General features: G+C 47.6%; 1 protein-coding gene across 1 annotated transcript in view; it reads right to left on the minus strand.

Annotated features, from left to right (window-relative positions):
- mprip (myosin phosphatase Rho interacting protein) overlaps nt 1-10,828 on the minus strand; it is a 438,384-nt gene that overhangs the window by 236,409 nt on the left and 191,147 nt on the right. The window lies entirely within an intron of this gene.

Here is a 10,828-nt window from a genome sequence, read left to right on the forward strand (position 1 = left end):
TACTGTTTATAGATAGATCAAGGTCTATGTTACAGAAAGATTTGAAAAACACTGTAAAATAGGTAGATTGACATGAAAGGCACTATATGATACAGAAGACAGCATAATAGATAGGCAGAGCAACAGGAAAGGAAATATAAGGTAGATAGATAGATAGATAGATAGATAGATAGATAGATAGATAGATAGATAGATAGATAGATAGATAGATAGATAGAAGGCCAGAGGCCTTGCCCGATCAGACGCCCTTCTGATGGAAGGACCAGAAGAGAGAACATGGCCACAACGATACCTCCCCCTGAACATGAGACCCCCCTGAATTGCATTGTGACCACGGGCTTGGAGCATGGAAGCTCAACCCTATTGGGACCCATGGTCACTGCCAGGGGGCGCTTGTATGATTCTGGAGCCCTGGACCACAACACTTCCGCCACACCAGGAAGTGCTGCTGGAAGAGAATCTGGGTGCACCTGTAATACTTCCGGGTGCCCATGCAGCACTTCTGCCACATCCAGGAGTGCTGCCAGAGCAGGACAGATTAGCGCCAGGAGCACTTCCGGGTACAATGTAAAAGAGGGCACCTCACTCCATTCAGGGACCCTGAGTCAGGAGGACAAAGCTTGCAAGGAGAGGAGTGGAGGTGGCAAAGACAGAGAGAGAGAGAGAAAGAGAGAAGAAAAGAGAGAGATGACTGAGCATATAGATAGATAGAAAGAATTTGGTATAGTAGGCAGGATAGATAGATAGATAGATAGATAGATAGATAGATAGATAGATAGATAGATAGATAGATAGATAGATAGATAGATAGATAGATAGATAGATAGACCTCCAGATGTAATTCTAAGGCGGAGAAGACAGTTGGGGGTAGTCAGGCAGTGAGCTGGACAAAAACTAACAGGCCCGGAGAAAGAGAAAGAAAGTGGAGGTCATGGGAGAGACCTGATGGCAGTCGGTTAGCCACTCCAGGAGTTTGATAGGAACAAAGATCCGGTTTGAAAGGCAGAGAAGAAAATCACATATTCTACGTTCATGTTTTTGTGTTATATTCTCCCTATAATTATCTGAACTCTGTGTCTGGTTTTGAAAAAAAAATATCCTTTTTTCATATATTTTACTAACACCAAAGAAGAAATTGTCTTTGATATTTTAGATCTGACTTGGTATCATTCTAGACTGAAGTAACCAGTAGGGGGCGCTCTTCTATTAGTCTGCCTTATCCTTTGTCTCGTGTCTCCTGTTGTGGACTCTCAGTATCAGTGTGTTGAGTAAAGACACATCATGTGTCCTGCTCAAGTTTTATGGTGTGACTGAAAAGCTCATCTTATATCATAGGACCCTTTACACCATTTTAAAAATGTATTTCAATTACTTCCCATAAAACAGAGACCCCGCATTGCGCACATACCATCTGATGTGTGTGTAGTCCCAGCGGCCCTGTGCTCGACTGAACAGACTAACACCACAAATGAAATAACAAATGACGCCGCGTGAATGAATGTTGTTTATCTTTGGTGTTTTTCTTTCTATTTACTGCTGTTGCTAATCTAACTGCCCCTTGGGGACAATAAAGACTGTAAAGACTAAAGAAAAGGTAATAAATGTTGAATAAAGTTGTCATCAAACACAATAGTTACTGTGAAATCTATAAGACCTTTTCACTCCATCATGAATGGTCACTTAATGAGCAATCAATTTGTTTAACGCCTTAATCCGTGCACGACTCCAGCCTGAGCCCGCCCACATTCTTAACCAATCGTATGCCAGTATTATAATGAGCTGTAAACTTGTATCTGAGTGTCTGCAGCTCCACTTCAGAAGTAGGAGAGTTTAGAGAAGGTCCTCCTTTGGTGTCTCCTTGAGCTCAAACCCTGCTGGCCGTGGTCATCTCGGTTGTTTTGGGATGGCACAACATTTAAGGCTGTTGCCTCAAGTTTCAAAGATGTGGGTTCAAATCACTGCCAGTGGGGGTCTGGATGTGTTTTTAAGATTTCTGCAGGTGCTTCAGTTTCTTACCATAACCCACAGTGGCATATTAAAGGTCAGCTGCTATGAGTGAGTATCATTATTATTATTTTAGTATTGGGCTGACGCCTTTCTCCAAGGTGACTTACAACATTTGTGATACATTTGTGAAGTGACTTGCTCAGGGTCACACAGTGGTGTCAGCAGTGGGACTTGAACCCACAACCTCAGGGCTTGAAGTCTAAAGCCTTAACCACTACAACACACTGCCTGGCTGATGCTGCAGCTTATGGGACGAGTGCTCACTATGACAGTGAACATCTGGAGCACATCGCTTAAGTGAGCTCAGCCAGCACCTTCAGAAGGGGTACAGCCAGGCCGAAGTCACTGCGCCAGCCTATGAGAAGAGAAGAGGTGGCACCAGCTGGGCAACCTGGCAGTAACCCCATCAAGACATGAAGGGAAGGATCTCTCATCTTTATATGGCTGCCTTTTAAAATTAAGAAAATGTGGGAGGTTAGGTGTTGCAGAGTCAATGCTACTGCCTGACCACTAGGTGGAGAACACACAGCGTCACAAATATATCTATCTAATCCTGCCTACTATACCAAATTCTATCTATCTATCTATCTATCTATCTATCTATCTATCTATCTATCTATCTATCTATCTATCTATCTATCTATCTATCTATCTAATCCTGCCTACTATACCAAATTCTATCTATCTATCTATCTATCTATCTATCTATCTATCTATCTATCTATCTATCTATCTATCTATCTATCTATCTATCTATCTATCTATCTGTTATTATCATTTCATTTCTGTCTCTCTCTCTCTGTCTATTTTCTACTCCTCTTCTTTCTATTCCCCGCTTTTACCAGCATATTGAATATTTGCCCCGATGGCTTTGGGCTCCTCTCCCTTCTGTTCCGCTTTGAAATCAGTGACCAGAATCCATCACCCAGAAGGATGGCCTGTAGCCTACGGTGTCATTATCTGCTTGAATTGCTCTCCAAACTGCCACATTAAATGGACCATTTAGCAGAATATTCACCATGGAGTCATTTGGTGTGCTGCAGAGTCAGTGGATCTGATTGAAATTTTTACTTAATATTCTTGAGCTGAAAGTAAATAAATCAAAGGGGTTTTCGCGCACCTCCCCGAATGGTCCACGGCCCCACTAATGAGCCGGCTGCGCTGCCCTGCGGCCTGACATTGGTTTCCACACAATGCGCCCGTGTCTTCGGGAAAATGTGGGCGAGAGTGTCAGACCAGTGAAGCCCACCTCCTGCTCACGATCCCCCCGTTTAAACTTTTCTCGAGCTGATGTGCCCCGACGCTGAGTCCCGCCTTTGATCGATGGTGGTCGCTCCAGATGTCCCCCGTAACATGAGAAATGTCTGTTTAATGCTAAATGGTGACACGGTGAATTCCCCGGTGCAGATGTAATATTTAAAGAAATCATTTGTTGCTGAACGTTAATAACCCAGCATGGCCGGCAGCCATTTCAGACGTCTGCTTTGCGCTTGCAGCCTTTGCATTGAGCTGACAACGTCTTTGATACATGAAGCTGAGTAAAATAAGTAAAACCTCATTTCATGTCGAGGGCCCACCCGTCCCCAAGCAGAAGGGAAATCTAGTCGGCGTGGATCAGTGTGGCCCTGCCTGTCACTTTGTGGCCACCTCGCCATCCTACTGGTGTATTAAAGTGAAGTCCAAATTTTTGGGCCTGCTGAGGGGGCCGTTTATCTTTTTCTTCAGCACCAACCACACACAGGATGGACACTGCCAGGCTGTGAGGGTCATGAGGTCTTTGTATTTCATTTTTTAGATGATAAATGCAAGGTGAATGGACCTTCAGAATTAGCAACACCCATCACCCCCCCCCCCCCACCTTGTACAAATGGCAACAGAGTCACCCATACAGCCCACCTGACCACTTAGACAAATGAATGGGGGTGCCAATGGAAAGAGAAATGTGACGTGAGTGACACATGTGTGTCGCGTGTGCAGGGGTGTGGTCCCTAAGGGTCCTCTCAAGGCCTGGGTTTGCAGGACGCCTGGCCTTGCTGTTCTGGATGAAGCCTGAAATGGCACAAACGCACCTAGAGGTGACCTGGGGACATACTTGTGACTAAGTGACGGTCAACCACAGCACCCCGGGGGCGGACAGGTGACAAGCTGGAAATGTGGAAGGGAGTGACGTCAAGAAACCGAATGGAGGAAAAGATAAGGGACTGACCCATGAGAGGTGAGAGGTGGATGTCTGATCTGACTCCACACTTTAACCAATAATAAGGAACGTAAACAGCAATGTAACCAAGAATTAATATGGGGGGGGGGGGTGTCTAAGCATCTGTGGGGGGACACATGTGGCAGCAGAGAGAAGTTCAGAAGACAGCCAGTGAGGACAGACACCGATGAGTTTGGTTTGGTTTACAACATAAAATTTCCCTAAATTTAATTTTGCCTGCGATTTCCCAGCTGTGAAATATGAAACTCACTAGGAAGGCGCTATATAAAAATGAGAATTGCTCACGTCCAAAACCCCAAATGTCAAATTCACGAATCCAGTGAGGCAACGGCATTTCAAAGCCAGCACCCTTGTTCTCTGTGTTTTGTGTCGCTGTTTCCTAACAGTAACAAAACTCGATGCATTTTTCATTCCAACAAACGGCGCATCAGAAACATTAGCTCTGCTGCTGAGAATCCGATGCTTGGTGAGGTTAACAGACAAATGGAGCCAATAAGTCAATAAAGGAATATTTGTATGGAAAGAAGCAAAGGAAATGCCACAGGAAGGGAATGACAGAGGTGATGTGCAGGCCCATTAAGCGTTCTGGTGGTCTCACTTCATTAACGTAACAAAATGAAAGCCAAAATAAATCACGTCAATGAATAACAAATTCAATGAACAGCCATAAAGGAGGGCGCGCTGGCCTCTCAGGATCGGAGTTTGAGACCCTCGCAGTCGGTGTAACAAACCAGTGGGCTCAATGGGGGGGGGGGTTGTCACCATTAAATTTCCGTTATTAGATTACAGGCTCAGTTGTAAGCATTGTTGGAATGAAAAACGCAAAGCGCTTTGTTAGCCCACGTGACAGACACCTTGGACTGGGGAGGAGTGCATTGTGGGTAACAGCCTAACAAATTGGGGGGCTGCACTTCCACTCGCTGCATACGCCGATCAGCCACAACATGACCACCTGCCTAATATTGGGTAGGACCCCCTGGTGCCAACCTGTCCAGGTAAAGACTCCACCAGACCTCTGCTTTAAGTTGTGTAATTTGTGAGGTGGTGGGCAGGGCCGTCACGCTGGGCAGGTGCCCGGGGGCCCCACGAGCATAGGGGTCCCATGCTAATCTATGTATGTTGTGACTTGCTGAGTGGTTGTGTAGGCAGGGGGTTGCCCGTGGGGGCCTATAATGCTGTTAAGACGGCCCTGGTGGGGGGCCTCCATGGATCGGACTTGTCTTTCCAGCACATCCCCTAGAAGCTCAGTCGGATTAAGATTTTGGGAATCTGGAGGGCAAATCGGCACCTTGGACTCTTCGTCACGTTCCTCAAACTGTTCTTGAACAGCTTCTGCAGTGTGGCAGGTCACTGCCATCAGGGACTGACGTTGACATTAATGGCATGTAGGTGGCCTACAGCAGTCGTCGGGTAGGTGGTACGTGTCAAAAGGAATGTCTGCAGGAGCCAAGGGTCCCCAGCAGGACACTGCCAAGAGAGTCACATGACCTCCGCCACCACCTGCTGCCATCTCTTCCCAGGTAAATGACACACGTGATCTAAAAGAAAACCAGGCCACCTTCTTCTGTTGCTCCACAGTCCGACTCTGACAGTCTCAGGGGTACACAGGGCTCAGTGTGGGCACACTGACTGGTCTGTGATGCACTGTGTGCCCTGATACCTCCATCTCGGGGCCAGCATTAAGTTCTTCAGCAATTTATGCTACCCAGTGGCTTGGGGGGGGGGGTCTTAATGCAGCCTTAGTTACCACACTGGGGGGACACCAACCCCAGTGATGCCACTGATATACAGTGCCTGAAGTGGGCTGGTATTCGCCAATATGCAGTTCCAGCACCTCTTCCAGTTTCTAACTACAGTCCTGCCACCTTTTCTTGGACCCCAGAACTACTGACCCCCCACCCCAACTGTTCGATTGAATGTTATTGCATTCCAGTGCTTAAAGCTCCACGAGAGTCCGGCACCTTCTCTTAGACACCCACCCTGTCCTCCGCTCTTTGACCGAATTCCATCGTATTGTAGCCCTTTAAGCTCCATGGGGGTCCTGCCCAGAGTACTGGCACCTCCTCTTAGCATACCAGTCTATTGTGGTGCTCAACGCTTCACAAGGAACGGTGGGGATGGAACGTTAGCGACAGAGTGTCACCAGTAATGCGGGGTCCACCTCAAGCACCGAATACATAGAAACATATAAACACCGCCAGGCGGCAGCGCTTGGGGACCACCGTCAGGGCAATAATGACATCGGAATGACTGGAAATCAAGAAACTGGAAGTCGGCACTGCCAAGTGAACTCGCCTCCTGATCCCCAACCTGACTGGTGCTGGACCTGCATATTCTGTCATTGTGTAGCCTTTGATTTTGTTTTGGACAGTGAATGGGGTACCGTGGGGGTCCCCAGCCCCTTATCTTGTTTCTTTTGTCTCATAAACTGTAAATACAGCATATATAGCCAAGTAGTTGATGTACTGTATATTGTGGTGTGTCGCACTATGAGATCCACAACTGAATTATATGGCTGCTTGTCTTCTTTATCCATCCATCCATTATCCAACCCGCTGAATCCAAACACAGGGTCATGGGGTTCTGCTGGAGCCAATCCTAGCCAACACAGGGCACAAGGCAGGAACCAAACCCGGGCAGGGTGCCAACCCACCGCAGGACACACACAAACACACCCACACACCAAGCACACATTAGGGCCAATTTAGAATCACCAATCCACCTAACCAGCATGTCTTTGGACCGTGGGAGGAAACCGGAGCGCCCGGTGGAAACCCATGCAGACACGGGGAGAACATGCAAACTCCACGCAGGGAGGACCCGGGAAGCGAACCCAGGTGCCCAGGTCTCCCAACTGCGAGGCAGCAGCGCTACCCACTGCGCCACCATGCTGCCTTGTCTTCTTTATTTTGTACAATATTACACCACGCCACTTCCACACACACACACACACACACACACACACACACACACACTACTTGAAGACAGTTTGTTTAGTGCAGAATGTGAGAGATGAGATGACATCTTCTACAGTAACGGCAGCCACAGCTGGCAGGACCACACTTGTGAAGAGACTGCCATCTGCTGGCTGATCTGAGGAACAACAATTGGTGAAGTCAGGCACAGGGACCCCCCTGATTGGCTAACTGAACAGATTACAGCTTTCAAGGCAACTCCTCAGGTGAAGTTTAATAAAAGGATCTCAATGCAGGCATCACTGAGTGAGTGTGACTGGCACTGTGCTAGCCTTTCATGGCATCACATATCCTCCTGCAATGGCTGAACTGGTCTTTTATGTGACATTAACACTCAGTGGCTGCAGGGGTCCATCTCGCTGCCTGCACAGGTCCTGTGGTGTCATCATGAAGTGAATTTAATTCAATATATGTAATGCTGAAGATCACCACTAGATGGTGATCATGTATTACATTTCTGACATCCATCCATCCATCCATCCATTTTCCAACCCGCTGAATCCGAACACAGGGTCACGGGGGTCTGCTGGAGCCAATCCCAGCCAACACAGGGCACAAGGCAGGAACCAATCCCAGCAGGGCGCCAACCCACTGCTGGACATTTCTGACATTAGCTCATCAAATATATGTCAAGTAGGGTGGCACGGTGGCACAGTGGGTTCGCTTCCTGGGTCCTCCCTGGGTGGCGTTTGCATGTTCTCCCCGTGTCTGCGTGGGTTTCCTCCCACCATCCAAAGACATGCAGGTTAGGTGCATTGGTGATTCTTAAGTGTCCCTAGTGTGTGCTTGGTGTGTGTGTGTGCCCTGTGGTGGGCTGGCACCCTGCCCGGGGTTTGTTTCCTGCTTTGCGCCCTGTGCTGGCTGGGATTGGCTCCAGCAGACCCCCGTGACCCTGTAGTAAGGATATTGCAGGTTGGATGGATGGATGGATATACTGTATGTAAAGTAATACGTGATCACCATCTAGTGGCGTTTAATAGCATTACATATATTATTTCAAATAAAGTTTATGAGAACAACACAAGAGCCCTCTTAACTATGGTAGCATTTCATGGCATAATATTCTGTCCAGTCCTTGTAGCTTTATTGCGCTTAAAGAGCAAAGGTGTCCTTCTCTCTGGCTGTAGAGGTCCTGTTAGGTGTTTTAGTATTTCACAACATCACATATCCTCTTGCAATGGCTGGGCTGGTCCTTCATGTACCATTAACACTTAACAGCTGCAGGGGTCCATCTCGCTGCCTGCACAGGCCCTGTGTGTCATCATGAAGTGAATTTAAGGTAATGAATGTAATGCTGAAAATCACCACTAGATGGTGATCATGTATATTACGTTTCTGCGATTAGCTCATCTAATGTAAGTAAAAAAAAAGGCCCTGAGTAAACGTGGATATCCCAGCTGGTCCTTTGTCAAAGCAGGGAGGACACCTAAAGAACGCTCCAAGCGATTCATGACAGAGGAAGGACATCCACTGCCTAAGCGAAAACCCTTAGTGATCCCGTATGTGTCAGGAGTATCGGAACAGCTGAGGCGCATTTTCTCGAAGCACCAGGTCTCAGTGGCTTTCAAACCCCAAAACACGCTACGCCAAAGATTGGTCCATCCCAAGGATCGGGTCCCACGGCACAAACAGAGTAACATAGTTTTACGCAGTTAAGTGCCAGGAGGAGTGCCGTGAATTGTACATCGGGGAAACCAAGCAGCCACTGGCTAAGCGCATGTCACAACACAGAAGAGCGTCCTCATCAGGCCAGGACTCCGCAGTCTATTTACATCTACAGGATAGTGGTCACTCCTTTAAAGATGAAGAGGTGCACATCCTGGACAGGGAGGAGCGCTGGTTTGAGAGAGGAATCAAGGAGGCCATTTACGTGAAAAAGGAACGACCATCTCTGAACAGAGGAGGGGGCCTAAGGGTACATCTGTCGCCATCTTACAATGCTGTGATTGCAGCCATTCCTCAACCCTCTATGAATGGTTCACACGTCTACTAATCAGTGGACAATCTGCATATCACTGATCAACTGGCCCTTTGTCAATGGTGCTAGTCTCTGTGATTAAGCAAAGGTACTGTTTATAAGGTTGGGGAAACCTGCAGTCAACTGAGACTGAGGAAGAGACTTGGATAAGTCTCGAAATATTTCTCCAACTTAAAAACTTTGTCCAGATGAACAGAATCAAATTTCTAGGATAATGTAAGTAAAGTAATACGTGATCACCATCTAGTGGCGATTTGTAGCATTACATATATTATTTCAAAAAGAGTTTATGAGAACAGCACAAGAGCCCTCTTAGCTATGGTAGCATTTCATGGCATAATATTCTGTCCAGTCCTTGTAGCTTTATTGCACTTAAAGACCAAAGGTGTCCTTCACTCTGGCTGTAGAGGTCCTGTTAGGCGTCTTAGTATTTCACAACATCACGTATCCTCCTGCAATGGCTGGGCTGGCCCTTCATGTGGCATTAACACTTAACGGCCACTGGGTGTCCTTCTTCTTGACTGCGCTGGCCATGTGCTGTTCTCATGAAGTTAATTTAATTTCATATATGTAATGCTGATAATTACCACTAGATGGTGATCGCGTATCAGTTTGTGAGAACAGCTCAGGTCCTTTTAGCTGTGGTGGCATTTCATGGCCTCTCATGTCCTCCTACAATGTCTGGACAGTCCCTTTTAACTGTCTTGGGTTATCAGGCCGCAGGTGTCCATCTCCCTGACTGCACAGGCCTTGCTGGCTGTGTTAGCATTTTGTGGCATCACATACCATCCACTTGTGTAAGGCTGCCCAGTCCAGTTCCAGAGTGGCATCAACTGTGGCAGCTTTGGGTCCTAAAGTTGAGCCAGCAGAGCTCCATGTCATCCAGGCACTTGTGTCTGGGATGTCAGGAGACCCCCACAGAGACAAGGGGGACTACAACAACAACAACAAGGCTCGGTATTAGAGGACTCGACACAGGGGGTCTCGCGGCAGGCCGGGGTATTCGCTTCCGTTTGAACATTCGGACATCAGAGGGGGCTGTCCAGGACTTTGATCAGCTGGTGGCTGATTTGGAGTACAGTTGCCAGTCCTGTTCTCGCTTTGTCATCCTGGGGTCTCGAGGGCTGCTTGACGAGGGAGGAAAATGAGTTGAAATGATGTTAGCACATCGACAAAATGTGACAAAAGTGCAGGGGTCTGAAGAGTCTGTCAAGGCGCTATATACAGCATTCACCTGCAGCTGCCTTCCCTTTCAGTTGTGACCATCCCATTCATATTGGGGGGCCAGCTCTTCATAGGGGGTCTGGAGCAGTCCCCAGCACCTCACCCTTCTCTTCCTACTCCAGACCCCCACTGGCTAAGCAGAATGTTTTAGTGCCAGTACCCCTAGGTGGGGTGGATGTGTATTGCCCCATGTTGTCCACAGCGGGTAGTCAGTATTATTAGACTTTGTTGACCTGTGTGGTGAATGGTCTCCAGAGTGGACAGCCCCTTTGTGTATATATCATGAACTTTAAGGAGTGCATGCCCCTTGGTGTGCACTTTTACGTTCAAAAATGGCACCTAGTGGGTAACTGTGCCCACTCATCAGAGATCGATGGCATTGTGGGCCCCCTCAGTGTCGGGGGGCATGTGCCCCTTAACTTCCAT

This window comes from Erpetoichthys calabaricus, chromosome 14 (genome assembly GCF_900747795.2).
Source record: "Erpetoichthys calabaricus chromosome 14, fErpCal1.3, whole genome shotgun sequence".
NCBI lineage: Eukaryota > Metazoa > Chordata > Cladistia > Polypteriformes > Polypteridae > Erpetoichthys > Erpetoichthys calabaricus.